Raw genomic sequence first — 18,410 nt, 5'->3', positions numbered from 1 at the left:
TAAAAATAAAGATGTTGTGCCCACCAAAAACTGACAAATATTTAAAAATTCTCTCTGCTTGCTCGCTCTCTCTCTCTCAAAATAAATAAATAAATAAATAAATAAATAAGAATGAGATTTGGGCTGGGGATGTGGCTCAAGCGGTAATGTGCTTGCCTGGCATGCGTGGTGCGCTGGGTTAGATCCTCAGCACCACATAAAAATAAAATAAAGATGTTGTGTCCACTGAAAAATAAATATCAAAAAATTCTCGCTCTCTTCTACCTTTTTTTTTTTCAAAAAAAGAATGAGATTATGCCATTTGCAGGAAAATGGATGGAACTGGAGACCATCATGTAAATCAAAGTGAGCCAGACTCAGAAAGACAAGTGTCTTATGTTTCCTCTCATATACCTAAGCTAGTGGTGTGGGGTAGGGAGGACATCATTAAAGTAGAAGGGAAACCAATGGGTAGATGAAAGGAAGCAGTGGGAAGGAGGGGAGAGCAAAGGAGAGGTACTGGGAAGCGAAGTTCATCAAATTATGTTATACACATATATCAGTGTGCCTTAATGACCCCTCTATTCTATGTAATAAATATGAATAAATACAAAAAAATAGAAGTTACTTTTCCATTTTAATAGGTAAAAATCTGAATGAACTGAAAATTCAACTCTTCTTAAAACAGAGAGGTACAATCACAAGGCAATCCACTCCTCCCCAAATTGGAGAGACAATGGGTACAGAGAATCACAACCCAGAGAAGCAGAAACCTACCTATAGAAACTCTGTAGGAACCATTCTAGTTAAACCTAAACTTAATTGACAAATTTCTTGGAGTGTAGCATAAACAATTCTGATAGTTAAAACTCCAGAAGGATGTCCTTGCATATAGTGGGTAATATCAGGAAATCCGGAAAGCTCAGAAAACACTGAGAAGGATAGATGTCAGAAAACAAAACAAAACCCCTTACACCTAGACACATAATAATGAAACTTCAAAAAAACCAAAGATAAAAAAAATATATCTTGGAAAAAGCCAGTGAAATTGAACACCTTACTTATAGAGCAGCAAAGATGAAATTACATCTGACTCTCCAGAAATTATGCAAGAATAGTATAGAGTAAAATATGTAACGTTCAGCAATAAAACAAAGATTTGAAAACTAATAAATCTGAAAATATGTACCCTACAAAATGTCCCTCAAAAATAAAAAAGAAAAAGATTTTCTGACAAAAAAATTGAAAGGATTTGTTACTAGACAAACTTTACAAAAAATGTTGATGAAGTTCTTCAGAAAGAAGGAAAACAAAGACACTCAGAAATCTTGAGTTACTTAAAGGAAGAACAAAGGAAAATGTAACCTCAAAAACTTCCCTATCTTTCATAGCCGAATTTCCCTTTTCTCTTGCCCACAGGCGCCACAGGAGGTCTCCAGGCAATTCTGAGCTCACCAATGCTGATATGTGTCTAAAATAGGGACAATCCCTCGAAAGGAGCAATCCCAAGAAGCAAAGGTGACTTTCAGATCATGTTCCTTCAATCAGAATAAATAGAAGAGAATGCTTCGATACTCCACTTGACCCTCATCAAAAGGCTCAGCAGTCATCCAGCACAGATTGTTTATTTACAGGTTGCTCTTTCAAAATATATGAAAGTCATCAAACAACAACAACAACAACAAAATGTAAGAATTGCATGTAGTTCCTTAGTCCCTTCCCAGTGGGAATCCCAGGTTTATTCTTTTCCTATAGAGTTGCTTTCAAGTAATACTTTAAACTGAGTAAACTGTCCTCCAGACTTATCTCTTGGGTAATTCCAATTCAACAACTTTTATGGGGCTTTTATCATACTAGCATCTCATAACTAAAGTTAGTGAATCTGTATTTATACTCAGTATTTGCTTTGGCAATCCTTGGGTGTGAGGTTAAATTCGCCATATATCATCAAAATATGTTATACATAATGAGCTGAATGCACTTCTCAGATAAAGACCATGACTACCGTTAAGGCAGTAACTTTATAATGATCACAACCCCACCCAACCACCACCTCTACTACTCAGCACAATGGTTTTCCTATGATCTAGGTGCCATGAGTGACTATATTAATGAGCTAATATTTATATTTTATATATGTTTAGATAAAATGAAAATATAAAAGTACTTATTTAATAAAAAGCTGCAAAAAGTAATATTTTGTGGCTCTAGAGGAAAAAATATGCAATACATTATGAAATTGTGATTCAGTAAAAAGTAAGAAAGTAAAAAGTCTATACAGAAATCTTCATTTCAAAATATTTAGGGTTCTTGCAATAACAATAGTAGTAGTAATAGTAGTAGTAATAATGTTAATGTTGATTATGAACAATATACTGTTAAAGTTCTTTACATATATTAAATTAGCTGATCATCACAATAATCTAATAAAATGAATACTATTATCATACCTTTCCCATTGTATGGATGGAGATTAGAAATTATATAGCTTTGAGATGCTAACACTGAAATTTATTCATGAAACCTAATGCATTTTTTTCAAATATGAAACAACATAATTAAAATCAACATGATGAACATTTAGAACATTACCACATAAGCTGTGAAGTTTCTTGGTGGAAAACCATTTAGATATATCAGTTTTGAAAATAGTAACAGTTCACTTTGACAATATAAATTATCACTAAAGTTCATATTTTCAGAATTCAAACATATGGTAGTTTGAAAACATTTCAATGAATTATCAATGAATCAAGATGCAATACTGAAGTCTTATACCATGATAAATTCATTCTTATATGAAATGTAGAAACTATAATACCAAATTAAAATTATTACTAGATACTACATTCTCTAATATATATTCAGTGTTTGAAATTTCATAAACAATGATATTAGGAAATGATGCTCTTATTCATGAAAAAAAAAAGTATGCTTTTACACAGGTTAATTATAATGCATGCTTTTTAATCATAGAATTCCTTAGTTACTAGGTTCACTTGTAGCAAATATGTAGACATAAATACCATGTGTTCCTATTTTCCTGAGATGATTAATTTTATATCAGCTTGAGTAGAGTCAGAGATACCTAGACAGCTGGTAAAACATTTCTGGGTGTGTCCCTGATGATTTTTCTTGAAGAGGTTAGCATTTGAATCAACAGAACAAGCAAAGCAGGTACTTCCTCACAAATATGGAACCCACTGAACAAAAAAGGCAGAGAAAATTATAATTTCTTCTTATATCTTGAGCTAGGACATCCATCTTCTCTTCTGCCCTCACACACGGGAACTTATGGTTCTTGGGCCTTTGGACTTGATTTCATCAGTACACCCCTTTTCGTAAGCTTTATACCCAGTCCTTGAATTTGGAGAGAAACCCTTGTCTTCTCTGGTTCTTGAGCCTTTGGACTAAGACTGAGTTACATGACTGGCTTTGTTGTTTTCCAACTTGCAGACAACACATTTGGGGATATAGTCATCATAATCACATAAACCAGGTCCTATAGCAAGCCTCAATCCTGCTTGGGTCAGTGAAGTCTCTCCACATCCTCTACCCCCAAAACATCTCCTTTTTGTTGTGTTCCTCTGGAGGACTCTAATACACTAAGAATTTCAGGATAAATCCTCTAATATCAACTGACTATGTCTAACAGATAATATCATATAATTTGCATGATCCTTCATTATCCAAGCCCTAAATATTATCAAAGACACAAACACAAAAAATACATATAATGAATTTAAAACCAACATTTGACATATGAAAAAACAGATTTTTACCAATCTCTAAAATTCATCATTAAAATAAAATGCAAACTAACATCCAAAATACTTTTTTATCTTAACATTAAATTTTTCTTAAGTTTTTGTTAAAGTTGAAATCATCTAATATTGAAATGCAAATTTGATTTTTAATGTTGGACAATTATATCTAATACCAGGACAACTACATAACAAAGATATGATCCACCACCAAACATTGAACATTAAAGACTAACTTTTAAAAGATAACTACCTCTTAGTAATCAAAAGAGTGAAAATAAATCAGAGACAAGAAAATATTTATTTTCTTGCTTAAAATATCACTATAAACATAAAAACAAATTACTATTTCAGATGAATTCATGGAGTATTTAAAAATCAAATTATTTCTATCAAGAACAGTAATTTGTAATTACAGATTAAATAAATATCTTAGGGAAATCTTCTTAAGAAATTTCTATATATTATAATTATCAAGCTGTATTTAGGTATAATTACTCTTACTAAACAGTATGTATTAAAGAGCCAGCTGTCTTTTGAATTATAGAACCAAACTAAAAAATATAACTATTAAGTTTCAAGTAATATAAATTTAATTATCAAAGCTCAAAGGAAACAAGATTGGATTTTTAAATCATAAAATTCCTTTTTGTATTGTGAGAAGCCTTCTAATCTTCTGGTTCATAGCAGTTACTTCTCATTAGTTAGAATTAATATTAGGCCAAGATGCTCCAATATGACAGACTCACAGCTGTGTGATAATAAATGGGGTCTAAGCTGTAATGGATAGTAGGGGGTTTCAGTTACGACATTTAACTATGGGTCCTATTATAATAATTGTATTTTCCCTTTGTTTATAAAATTATTTAGTGGCTAAAAGTAAACTGAGAAAGTAAAAACTTCAAAAGGAAAGAAGTCCATATGAGATGAGAGTTAACATTTCAATCAGAGTTTGGGAATCGATGGTCATTAAGACTTAACACAGTGTCCAATGTTTAGAATAATTCAAAATTTTTAAGAACTTTATTCTAGGAATTTATTCCATTCCTTATCTGTCAGTGTAATACAATAAGATGATAAGATTAAGGTCTTGCAAAGTAGGGAAATCAATGGAAAAATGTGCACAAATTTAAATTTTTGAGCAGCATTCAAAAAGTGTTTTCACCCACATAAAATACAGGCATATATTTTGACTTTTATATTTTATTATGTTAAAATCCAGCTTCAAATATCATAATTTGAGGAAGGTCATGTCATTTATATTTAAAGCATCTTTCCAATTTTCCAAAGCCTATTTCATTTCCAAGGGCCTGCATTATTCTGTTAAGCAAAAGAAAACTTCAGTAATTTTTAAGTAAATTGAGAAAGGTTTTATTTTCACATATACTTATTAGAATTGAAATACACACTATTAGATCAACTAAGACACTTAAATTCTGTCTTTTGCACTGTGGCTTTGCCTGTGATGACAGCTTTATTTTCCAATGCAACCCCCTACTACAAGGAGACAAATGAGTCTCAACAGTCCTGAAGCTTAACACACATTAAGAATTGTATGAGAACTAATATATAAGAATTGATAATAATACACATTAAGAACGTACGTTTAACAATCCCATGTTTTTTATGGAGCCATTCCTTTGCCTAGACAGTGCCTTCTATTTTCTCTTCCAGACCATATGTGATTCCTTCACATTTTATTAAAAAAAAAAAGCTGATATAACACTTCTCATACCCAATTTTCTCTCACCAGAATTAATCCTTCCCTTAATATTCTTTCACAAAACATTACACAAAACTATGTGAAGACACTTTCTTTGGCCTTCTGATTGTGCAGTATAATTTCTATAATGTAAGACTGCCTGAGGCTAGAAAAATCTGTTATTTAAGCACACTTAACAGGATGCATGGCACATAGAGCATAAAAAGAAGTTGTTAAATTGAATTCTGGAAAATGGTTAAAAGAAAATAAACTATAAATTATATGTTGATACAAGCAAATGTTTCAGAAAACTAACATATTCTGTTTCCACTTTTGTAAGATATGAAGTCATTCACTCAAGACTATTCATCCCTTTTCCATGTTCACAAAATAGGAAAGCTCACCCCCTACTCCAATGATCATAGCAATTCTATTCACAGGCATACTGTGAATGCCTACTCCTATAACTATCAGCATAGCACTCCTGGTCATCTGGCTTCTTTAACTTAAAAATCGAGGAAAAAAATAAAGACTTATGGAATTACTGATTAAATTTCTTTTATTTTATATACTACATTTTAGTATTTCATCTCAGTTCTGTTTCTTATATAGAAAGAAAGCTTTCAATTTAAAAAAGTTATTCCAAAGAAACACATAATTCACAGGAATAGTAGAATATGTTAGATAGAAATAATAGAAATACAAGATTTACTATCTACTAATAGAAACATTAGATATACTTTTTTATATTATCTAATCATCTTTTCCACACATGACATATTCATTAAACTACCTAAATTAGTGCCTGAAAAAGATAATAGTTAAAATTGTTCATTCAAATTAGTCTGACTCAGTAAAACTAAGAACTCAAGAGTCTTATAAATCCAAATAAATATAATTTCAATTTTAATAAGTGACTAGAAATTATTGTTTAAATGTTTTATAGTAATAAATGGTTCCCACAGATCTTATAAGTCATTTAAGCTACATTGATGTCTAGATTATTTTCATTCTTGGCATTTTTAATAGTCTTTTTTCAAAGTTCTTTCTTCTTACTTATTAGTTCTTTTTTTTTTTTTTTTTTTTTTTTTGAGTTATCTGTGCCTGGGTCCATCTTTTTGGACCAGCAGTTTTATTTTTTTTTATTTATTATTAGTTGTTCAAAACATTACATAGCTCTTGACATATCATATTTCATATATTTGATTCATTTTAGCCTATAAATAGCATTAAGTTTGATACTTACCAGTAATCTATCCTCCTTATTAGAAGATAATTTAAATTTTACATTTTCTTTAACACTGTTTTCTATCCATTTTACTTTTTCCCTTGAATTCCCTTGATCTTACCTTAAAATTTATATAGTTTCATCCACATATATTGTGAAATATATCCAGGAGCTTTTATATTCAAATAGTCCTACTGCTCTCAATTAGTAAATATAGGTTATTATTTGGGAGATAACCTAAAAGTATTATAGCCCATACTAATGATAACATTTTAACGTGGTTTAGTTATTTACTTTTTAAAGTTTGAATCCACATGTTATTTTTCCCTCCACAGTCTAAATATGTTGGTCATGGACCTTTATCTTTACCTGTTAGAATCTTAGATGAAATAAAAAGTAACTAGCTGTGAAATGACCATCCATAAGTGTCAATATTAGGATATATTTGGCTTAGGACTTTTGCCGAACTACCTCCTAGCTTTGTGACCTTGTGAATGTTATTTAATGCACCTGAGTCCTCAATTTCCACATGTACCAATGAGGATGAATTATATTTCATGTACAGGACTGATCTGAGTAAAGTGTTCTGAGGTGAAGTCTAGCATGTGGCAAATGTCCAATAAAACATAACCAACAAATACTTTCCTACTTCATTCTATTTATCTTTTCTATCTATTCATTTTCTATTTTACTCTTCTCATCCCCCTATTCTTTCTCTCTTTCCTCTTAGTAATAGTTAAGTAGTGTCCCAACTGTAAATATTGTGTGTGTGTGTGTGTGTATGTGTGTTTGTGTCTGTGTAAGTGTATCAAAGAAAAGAAATATGAATCAATTAGGTAAAGACTGCACATTTGTAAACGGTCTTTCATGAAGATTTCATGCCTCTCTCTTAGCAGAGTCACCAGAAAGACACAAGTTTAGAGTCAGAAATATCTTAGTTTTATATTCCACCATTCACCATTTGGCTGTTAGTATTACAAAATTTGTTAGTGTTTTCTATTCCTCACTCTTTTTTAGGACTAGGATTCTCTGACAAGAAAATAAATATAGGACACACTTCAAAAGGCCATTGTGAAAACAAAATACGCTGAGGGCAGTGTCTGGAAAATAGAAAAGCATGAGCTAAGTGCCTCCTTTCCTGACAATCCTGCCCTCTCTCTTCCATAACTCCCAAATATACTTCATAATATCCAGAGAAAATTCATCACAAGACCGACAGCAGCAACTTCATTTATGATTCTCTAAGTCTCTGCATTACCAGTTTCCTCAAAAATGAAGCCTGATCAAGCCATACATAGACACTAGAACAAATTCATATCTTCTGTTCCTCATGTGATACCTGGATTTGACTACATGAGGCCAAGAATAAAGTCTCTAATTGCTTTTTCTCATTTGTTTCAGAAAATGGAAAAAAGGGCTTTACACTACTTAATGTTTGGAAGTGTTTATAAGTCGTTTTGTATACTGTAGAAATTACATCTATGTATATATTTATACATTGTGAATATCTATATGATAGATAGATGTATATCTCTTATGATTATATGTATATAAGCATACACACACCTTGGAATGATATTCTAAAAGAAATGTTCATTTTTTTCATTACTTAATGATAAACATGGTCCATTTAATACTTAATTAACTGATGTTATTAACTCAAAGTTTATTTAACCCAAAACTGAAGTTTATTAATTTTCATGGAAGAGTATGATGACAAAAGCATAATTTTACTTTTACAGATATATTTCTCAGAAATGGACTGATGAGAATTTTATTGAAATAAAATGAAAATTAAAAAAATACAGAACATAAATCTATAAGAAATAGGATGATAAAGTGTTAATGCTAAGCTTTATGAGTTGAAAATATATATTTTAATGAAATAAAATGTCAAATTTCAACAGCAATATGTAAACATCCCCCCCCCAAAATATCAACTTTTCCTTTCAAATTTAAATTTCAGATTTAGTGGTAGAAGCAATGAAAAACTTATGAACAAAGAATATCATGAATGTGAAAATACAGTTTCTATGAAAAAAGATTAACTCAAGCATAGCTGAAACATTTGTTCCTATTATTGAATAGTTTAATTAAATAGAAAAATATCAAGTAAAAACTTCACAAACCACTTTTTTATATTAGCCTAATATCAACAAAAGATGTAGAAATTCACTGCAATTTGAAAATGCAAAACAGGCCAAAACGAAAAGTCAACTACAATCATAGCTAAAATGTCAGTACATGAAAAACTGTATTTTGTAAATCAAACATCCCAATAAACCTTCAAAATCAACTATTTCCAGCTAAGAACACAGTACATCATCTTGTCAAGTTCAAACATATACTGCATTAGTAGACACATTTTCTATTCAAAACCAAATTTGTGATACTCTGGAGCTTGTTTATGCACAAACACAAGATTAACAAATGTAACATACAGAAAAGTGTCTGAAACTACACATGGAAATTTATTTCTGAAGAAAACATGGGGGAATTCTAGTGTTACAATGTATAAAACACAGCATTAAAGGATAAAATGTAATTTAGGAGCAAGGCTTCTAAATCATTAATTTAGAATCACCCCCTTCAATCACCAGTTTAATGATATTTTAATCTTTTCTATAGGATTTAAGTTATAAGCCAAAATTCATATTAAATAGAACCAAAAGTCTACTGTTCCTTCAACTCTTACAAGAGACCTTAACAAGGATAATTTTTAAAAGACATTTAAACTTACCCCATTTAATGGATATGTCTTCCATCCTAGTTCTCCCAGCACAGTTGTCGTATCTAGCAACACAACTGGAATTAAATAAATAAAACTTGGATGAATTTCTCAACTTCTGTACAAATGTTAAATTATTTAAATCAATATCACCTACCCTTATTATTTATCACATTAGCCCAAATAATATTATTACTTGTTTTTACATATTAAATATTAGCATATAATAATATCAATGATTTGATAAATGAAATAGTGATAATTTTAAAATAATATACATACTTATTTCAGCATTGTTAAACCTAAATGTAATTAAAAACTATTTAAAAGACTTTTATAGCAGATATTGAATGATAAAACCACCTCTGTGTATCTCCACTTTATTGTCTTTTTATACTTTTAAAAAAAATATATTAATGCCAACAAACTTCTGTTTTTATGTTATTAAATATCCTTAAGTGTTATCAGCAAAGTATGAACTGCTATCTTTAAAGTAGACTATATTATTATAACTAGATATATAATAATTAATAAAGGATGAAAAACAAAAATTATGTGCCTTTTTTTGTAACAAAAAGTAACTCCATCTTGTTTAAAACAAGGCAGACATGTAAACAAATAGTAAGCACATATTCTGTTAAAATTCTAAAATAGCACTCTTGCAATTAAGTTGAACTAAGGTTGAGAAAGCAGCTCAGGAAGGCTTCACAAAGGACATAAAGCTTGAGCTAGGCCAGACAAAGGTCTTCAATTACATGTAGTGAAAATGTTTTTTTTTTTTTTTTTTATTTTAGAAAACCATCTATAAAGTAACTGAGACATGACTAAAAAGAGTTGTTCAATTTCTGGAGACTAAGAATGGAAATTATTTTGAAGTAGGAGATTGGAAACAATGCTGGAAGGGGCTGGAGACTGCCTGATTAGAGATTTTGTGATGTTTCCAGTATTTCCAGAAAGAAAGAATATATATATATAGAGAGAAATATAGATATAATCAGACCTATATTTTCATCTATTAATTCCCAGGCCCCACAGAAGTATGTAGGCCATGGGTTACACTGAGAAACAATGCTTTCATACCTCATCATTAATTTCAGTTAATCTTGCAAAGAAGGTGGGTTTTATTGAGCTCAAAAAAAATTACAATGCCAATGTGATTATGACGTTTGGCATCTACTCTTTAGTGTCTTTGTAAGGATTCCATAGCTTCACTTGAGTAGCATTATATGGTACATTTTACTAATAAACTTTAGAATATGAAACTAGCATTAAGTTTCTGTGATAACATTTACTCATTGCAGAATACCGGTACTAAACATTTTCTTTTGTAAAACTAAGTTATAATTTTTTAATTTTTATTGTAGAATTTTCCAAACTTATTTCAAAAGAGATAATAGCTTAATGATCTCTCATATAGTATTCACCTGACTTCATTAATTACCAACTGTATGGTCAATCTTGTTTTATCTATGTGTGTTTACCTTCTCTTCCACTGAAAAATTTCTCTGAAACAAATTCTAGTAATTATATCATTGCATCTGTAAAAATTTCAGATTTATTTTCTAAAATACTTTTATATTAACTATATCTTAATTAATAGACAATAATTCCTTAATGTCAAATATCAAGTCAATGTTTAATACGCTTTGTTGTCTCAAATCAACAGGAAATCAAACTCCAAATAAATGCTATATATTACAATGAGCTGGCATTCCTCTATTAAATCTCCCATTATATTTTCCAGTTACTTATTGGTTTTACTTGCTATAAAATTCACCCTTTCTAAAATGCACATTTCTATGAATTGTGCAAACCCCCACATTCATTTAACCATGGCTATAATCAGGCTATAAAATATTTCAATTATTATATATATTATAAAATATTTCCCAAACTTCTTGTGACCCTTTCTTTATAGTGAATCTCTTTCCCATACTATCCTCTGGAAATTACTAGTCTGATTGCTGTCCCTATATTTTTTTCTTTTCCAGAATTTCAAATCATATAGCATGTTGCCTTTTGAGCCTGTTTCTTGCACTCTGCTTTTGAGATCCATATATGTGGCTTCATGTATTAATTCCTTTTTACTCTGACAATGATTCCAGTGTATGTAATTCCCTTTTGATGAACATATGGACTGTTTCTAATTGGGAAAATTGTATATGAAGCCACTATGAATTTTCATGTATAAAGTTTTAAAATACCTATTTCATTATTACAAGGGAAGTAACTAGGAGATATATTACTGAGTTATACAGAGAATACTTATCAAAAAAAAAACTGTCAAATTGGATCCAAAATGGCCACAAAATTTTACATACCCCATAGCAGAATGTATGGTTTTACATTTTCTTCACCTATCAGGCCCTGGTATTAGCCAGTTCCTTTTAAAGATCTTCTGACAGAGGTGCTATAAAGTATCTTTGTTGTTTTATTATGTTTGTCCCTTAATGACTAAATAATTATTTTTTTCACTACTTTAAATCAAATATCAAATTCCTAGGGGAAAAAAGATTGTTTTGTCCCACATTCCAGGTTTTCTTAATTGATCATGAAATACCACTGAACAACTCCCTCATTTCCTCCATTTTCTTTAGACAGGTAGATATATCTATATCTAGTGACTTGATCAGATTCACTTATTTTTTTCTTTTTTGGTCTGCCAACTTCACTGGTGGTATTTCAGAGCCCACATCCCAGAAAATAGGGAAAATATCAACATGAAAATAAAACAAAACGATTTAGCAATCAACTTTCATACGCTTCCACTGATGAAAAATAAATAATTTGAGAATATACAAGGTTAATGACCATAAGAGACTGAAACACTTCACATATGCTTAAATCCATGCATTCAAATTGACTATATTCCTAGTGTTAACTTTTGTTGTATGTTAGAAAAACATTTTTAAAACTGGTTAAGTAAACTGAAAAGAGTAAAATATGTTATTATCCTTTTCTCCATGAACTACTTCTACACAACAAAACAGTTAATGAAGGACATTTCTCTTATTGAAATATTCCAGTTAATAAATTAAGAAGGAATGACTGAATTAGGCTACACCATTTGCTAGTAATAATTAATAAATATATTTAGGTAATGGTTTTCCATGGCTGCTAACATCACAGAAAGAAATAAAAGGAGACATAAAGAGCTAGAGCTTTGAAAAAGTCTTTTTTTTTGTAGTTTAATTTACTCCATATTACCACACAATTCTAATAAACCTGGAAGTAACAGAATGGAAAGCACAGTAAGGATGAAACACACACACATGCACACACACACACACACACACACACACACACACAACACACAATGATACATCTGTGAACCAATATGGATTCATTCAATGCAAGAAAAATAATCTCACATATTAGACAAAAAGATAAACACAGCACTATAATAAACAGTAATAGCAATTCGATTATCTTGTTACTGAATGAACGTTCTTTTTGTTTTTGGTATGTACTCTGGTGGATAATCCAGATTGTCAACTTGATTGAATTAAGAGATGCCTAAAATTAGTTTCTTGGCATGTCCATGAGTTTGTTTCCGGGAATTATGGGCATGACAGAGTCAAGCTGAAGGGGAGACTCAGCCTAAGGTGGGCAGCAACTTCTAATAGGTTGGAGACTGGATGGAACAAAAAAGAGGAGGAGGAAGCCAAACAGATGCAAAGGCTATTATTCTTGAGCAGATGTTCCAATTGCTAGTGTGATTCCCAGAGAAACTCAGACTCCTGCTCCTTCACTTTCCCAAGCAGACTCTGACCAAAGACTCGCTAGGAAGTTTCAGGCCTTTGGTACCAAACTGGAGCTGCATCTTTGATTCCTCTTCTGAAGCTCCAGCTGCCTGGACTGAGGAGCTACAGGTTTCTCTGGGTCTCCAGCCTGCAAAAGGCCATCATGGGACTATTAAGCTTCTGATCCTGTAAGCCAATGAAATGCATCCCATTTTTGTAATCACACACATATATATTCTGTTGGTTCGGTTCCTCTAAAGAATCCTAAATAATCCACTATTCAAAAGAATAGAGATGTAATATCCATACAAAGTCACCAAATAAGGACATAGCATATCCTTCAAGTAATCTCCAAAGTGTTCTAAAAGTTTTTTATATTCCCATTTAAACAGATCTTTATGAAATCAGTACACTAAGAAACAGCTGGGGCTGGGGTTGTGGCTCAGAGGTAGAGCACTTGCCTAGCATGCCTGAGGCACTTGGTTCGATCCAAAGCACTACATTAAAAAATATATAAATAAATAAACAAAATAAAGGTATTGTGCCCATCTACAACTAAAAATAGTTTGGAAAAAAAGACAGCTGCATTCCTATGTACATTGCAGCAGTATTCACAATAGTCAAGATATGAAAACAACTGATCAACTGTGAATAAATAAAGAAAATGTGGCACAGACACAGTGGAGTACTATTTAGCTGTAAAAAGAATGAGGTCCTGTCATTTTCAACAACATGGATAGAACTGGAAATTATTGTGTAAAGTAAATTAAGCTGGGAACAGAAACAAATACCACGTTTTCTCACCCGTGTGTGGAATCTAAAAGTTGACCTTACAGAAGTTAAGCATGAATTGGTAGTTACCACAGGCCACAGACAGTGTTTGGGGGCAGGGGAAGGAGAACAAGAAAAGGCTGGTCAAGAAAACAGGTACTTAGGTTACACTTGGAAGCAAGAGGTTCTGGTATGCTATTCCACAGGACAGAAACTGCAGATGATTTAATAACTTACTATGCATTTAAAAAGCTAGAAGACAGGATTTTAAAAGTTTTCAGAATAAATATATATGTTTAAGGGGACTGATGGGTTTAGCCTGATTTAAACATTACATAATATATACATGCATTAAAACATTTTGATACCAGTCTTGTAGATCAGGATCGGTCCTTGTCCCACTGGTGTTGAAGATTAAATACCCGAGAAACACCAAGGCAAGTGTAGAAAGCATGTTTACTTTAAAAGACACAGAGGCAGGATTCTTCTCTGAAGAGAAGGGGACCCAGAGCTGGAGTGGGTACATCTTACTCTTTTATAGACCCCAGAATGAACTACTTTCTCATTCTTCTCCATATATGTGCCTAAGGGTAGGAAGGAGCAGCAACTCCTTATGCTGGAAAGTGCCATCCCAGTGGTGTTAGCTGTTAGCAACCCATTGTCTTTGCTTTGATAACCAACCCTCATCTTCTCAACCTCCTTATTCATTACCTACACTGACTTCCAGACCCTGGCTCCCTGCCTCAGTTTGTTGAAAGTTGCGACATATCCTGTCCACTCAGGCCAGGCAGGGCTGCAGGCAGATGGCTTTTTGGAAAAGAAAACATGTGGGGAGTCAGCACAGTGGGCTCATTTCATATAACTAATCTCTTAACCTCATGTCTCCACGATCCTCATTCATCTATCCTCTAATAATTTCATAGTAGTCCCTTAATAAGAATATTTTGGGGTGTTATTATGTTTAGCTAAAAATTTTATAAACATTTTTACAAAAGTTTAATAATCGTTGATGATGTAAATTATCCTTGATGATGTAAATTATCTTTGATAATGTAAAGTATATAAAGAATAATAATTTTCCCTATTTTGACAAAGATCTAAATTTCTATTTAAATGATTGCTGTCTATAGAGTACTTCCAATATTTTTAGTTTATGATCCTTATTCTTTGTTTTGAAATAGCTTTATTGAGGTATAGGACAAACATTCACCACCTCACCACTTTCAAATATTTCCTCTGGTCAATTTGTGTTTGTTTCTCTGGTTTCATTTTGGGTTGTTTGGTGTTTTGGGTTTGTTGTTGTTGTTGTTGTTTGCGTGTGTGTGTGTGTGAGAGAGAGAGATAGAGAGAGATTGTTTAAAAAATACTTAAAAAATTTAATAGGGGAGATCTCATGTTAAGTATACAGACAGCATTATAGGTACTATGCTAGACGAGATACCTAGAGTTCATTTGCATAACACACTTTATAGTCATTGGACAGCATCTTTCCATTTCCTCCTCCTCTCGGGCCTTGCCAAACTTCTACTGTTTCAATGAATCTATTCAAGATATTCATCTAAATGAACTCATAGTATTTGTCCTTTGATGAATGGCTTATCTCATTTAACATAATGTCCTCCATGCCCATGCATGTTGTCCAATGTAGCACAACTGCCTTCTTTTCTACAATATTATTCTATTTATTGTATGCATACACCATTTTTAATTTTACCCATTATCCACAGGTAAGAGACTAAAGTTGTTTTCAGGTCTTACTATGATGAATAATGCTGCAATGAATATAGCATACATATAACTCTTCTAAGTTCTTAATTTGATTCTTCTAAATATGTACACAGACATGGAGTGACATATACTGTGATGGCTCTACTTTTAATTTTTTGAGGACTCTCCATACTATTTGCCATAATGGTTTATCAATTTACAGTCCCACCAACAACGAATAAAGGTAATTTCTTATTCACATCCTCACTAGTACTTATTATAATTTGGTCTTTTGATAAAAGCCCTTTTCAGGTGTATGCCAATCTCAGGGGTTTTGACTTGCATATCCCTGATAATTAGTGATACTGAGCACCTTTTTCAGATACCTGTTGGCTATTTGCATGTCTTCTCTCCAGAAATGCCCAATCTAGCATTTTGCCCATTTTTTAACTGGATTAATAGATATATTTGTTTATTAACCAAATGTTTTTTTTTCTTTAAATACTCAACTTACATGAGAAGACTAAAACTCATGAAGGATATATAATTTTTCTTAAAATAACACAAAGTGATAGAGGATTCTAGTCAAGAAGACTGATTCTAAATATTTTTCACAGTATTTTTTTTCCTTACCATATTAAGTTGAAATACAAAACTTCATTAATAGGTTTTTCTTTTCATTTCTGTATATAGAATGAAGCAACACTATTTCTCCTGCAGATCATACCTCTTCCTATATTTGATCCTAGATTTCTCAAAGCTTTGTACAGAAAATTCACAGACTACCCACAAATGAAGACATTCAAATATACGGCTTACTGGAAAAACTGTTCAGAAATCCCTGCTATATATTGAAATTTATCAAAAGAGATTTTCTTTTATATTATACATAGATATTATGGCCAATAAGTTGTTTAATTATTCTTTCTAAAACATTTAAACTGCTTTGATTTTTATATCTGTAATTGTCTACTCCAGAGTATATTCATTTAAAACAAAGGAAAATACATATGTACAGCTATAAAAATGTAGATTCTTAGCTAGTATGTTTTGTTCCTTAGTAGCTTCCAGGAAATTGATCTAATTGCTTTATTTCATTACCTTGCAATCATGTATTTTAAAAATTCCAGAGTACAAAAAAAAAAAAAAAAAAAATTTGTGTTGCAGACAAATCAAGGACAATGCATTGATATTAAATGAACCTAAAAATTCAAAATTTCCTTATCATTATATGTGGTGAATGTCTTAATTTTATCATTTCTTTCATATACAAAACCCCCACAAATCTAGAATTTCCAGCCACACTAATTACAATGAACCCAGCAAGGTGAGAGCTCCTCCTACTGGCTTTAAACAAAAGTCATCTAGTCCCTACCAGAGTACAAAATTACTGTAAACCTAGCAAAGAAAAAGGAAATTATACTGACATTAACATCAGTTAAAAAAATAAATACTTTTTTTTATTTTAAATTTAATGGTAATGTTTTAAACAGAAGTACCAACACATTATCTATTAAAGGGTATAATTGAAATTATAATTATTTATTTATATTGTAATGAATGAGAAATTAGATAAGCCAAAAAGTAAATATTAGTCTGAGGATATTAACATACTATTTTGAAAGTATGTATTTTCTTAATAAGCAAAATAATGCTTATATTTGCAAAACTATACCAATTCTCCTATTAACTTTAAGAAGAAAACTTTTAAGCAAATTCCATTTCTCTGAAAATATCTTATACCTTATTAGCATTTCCTTCATTCATTCTCTATTATAAGAATATTTCACTATATTCTAAAAGAAAATTTTAAAAAATAGATATAACTTTGGAAGTACTAGAGTAAATCTGAAATAATTAAGATTCAAAAACTCAATACTAAATTTTAGCTTTTAAACAATTTATCCAGTCTATCCATTGTAGTGAGGGATATTAGTTTTAAAATAGTGTATTAATTTATAGTACATAATAGATCAACTTTATTCAAAAAAATAATAAAAAGGATAATTTTATTTATATACCATTTTGAAAAATTAAATAGGACGTAAATTAACCACTAAGAAATTATTCTTTTAGAATAATTTTATAGTGAAAATTCAACAAATTCACATAACAGTAAGTGAATTTTGTCAATACTGAAATCTGTCATTATTCTTAAAAGTTTAGATGATCATAAATACATGTTAGGAGAATTTTAACATATTCCATACAAAACAAAACAAAAAAAAAAACAAGCTTTTTTTTTTTTTGGTAGAACCAATCAATGCAGAAAGGGAAAGTTACGTTTATAAAGTCACACAGTAACAACCCAGCAGTAAAGGTTTAGGAAGGGTCGAAGACCTACTCTGTGTAACACAATCTACCATCTCCCTTAACTCTAAAAACACAGCAAATCAACAAGAGAAATATTCCTGATATGAGGACCAGATATAATCAAAGAATACTTCAGGTTACAGATTTATAAACAGAAATGTACCTTTATATATTTAGAAGTAGTCTATTTGAATATTATACAGTTTGGATGCTTTAACTCATTATGTCCCATTTATGGAACACCAAGATATTTAAATTGAGCAAGGAATATACTGCTTATGGAAACTCTGAAATAAATACTTATGTTTCTAGAGTTCTATCCTTTTGAGAAAATAGGTGAATGATTACTGGTAATTTTCATTGATATTATTAATTCATTAATGACAATAAATCATAATAAAATCTACATTATCATTTCCAACACATTTTAATGGATTGGGGTCAATTTTAGTCCCAGAACTGAAAATGTGGAACC

General features: G+C 31.1%; 1 pseudogene; it reads right to left on the bottom strand.

Annotated features, from left to right (window-relative positions):
* LOC143641082 (ephrin type-A receptor 6-like) overlaps nucleotides 1-18,410 on the bottom strand; it is a 147,295-nt pseudogene that overhangs the window by 87,927 nt on the left and 40,958 nt on the right.

This window comes from Callospermophilus lateralis, unplaced genomic scaffold (assembly GCF_048772815.1).
Source record: "Callospermophilus lateralis isolate mCalLat2 unplaced genomic scaffold, mCalLat2.hap1 Scaffold_84, whole genome shotgun sequence".
Taxonomy (NCBI): domain Eukaryota; kingdom Metazoa; phylum Chordata; class Mammalia; order Rodentia; family Sciuridae; genus Callospermophilus; species Callospermophilus lateralis.
The sequence above is the reverse complement of the archived record's forward strand: the minus strand, read 5'-3'. Positions and strand labels throughout refer to the sequence as shown.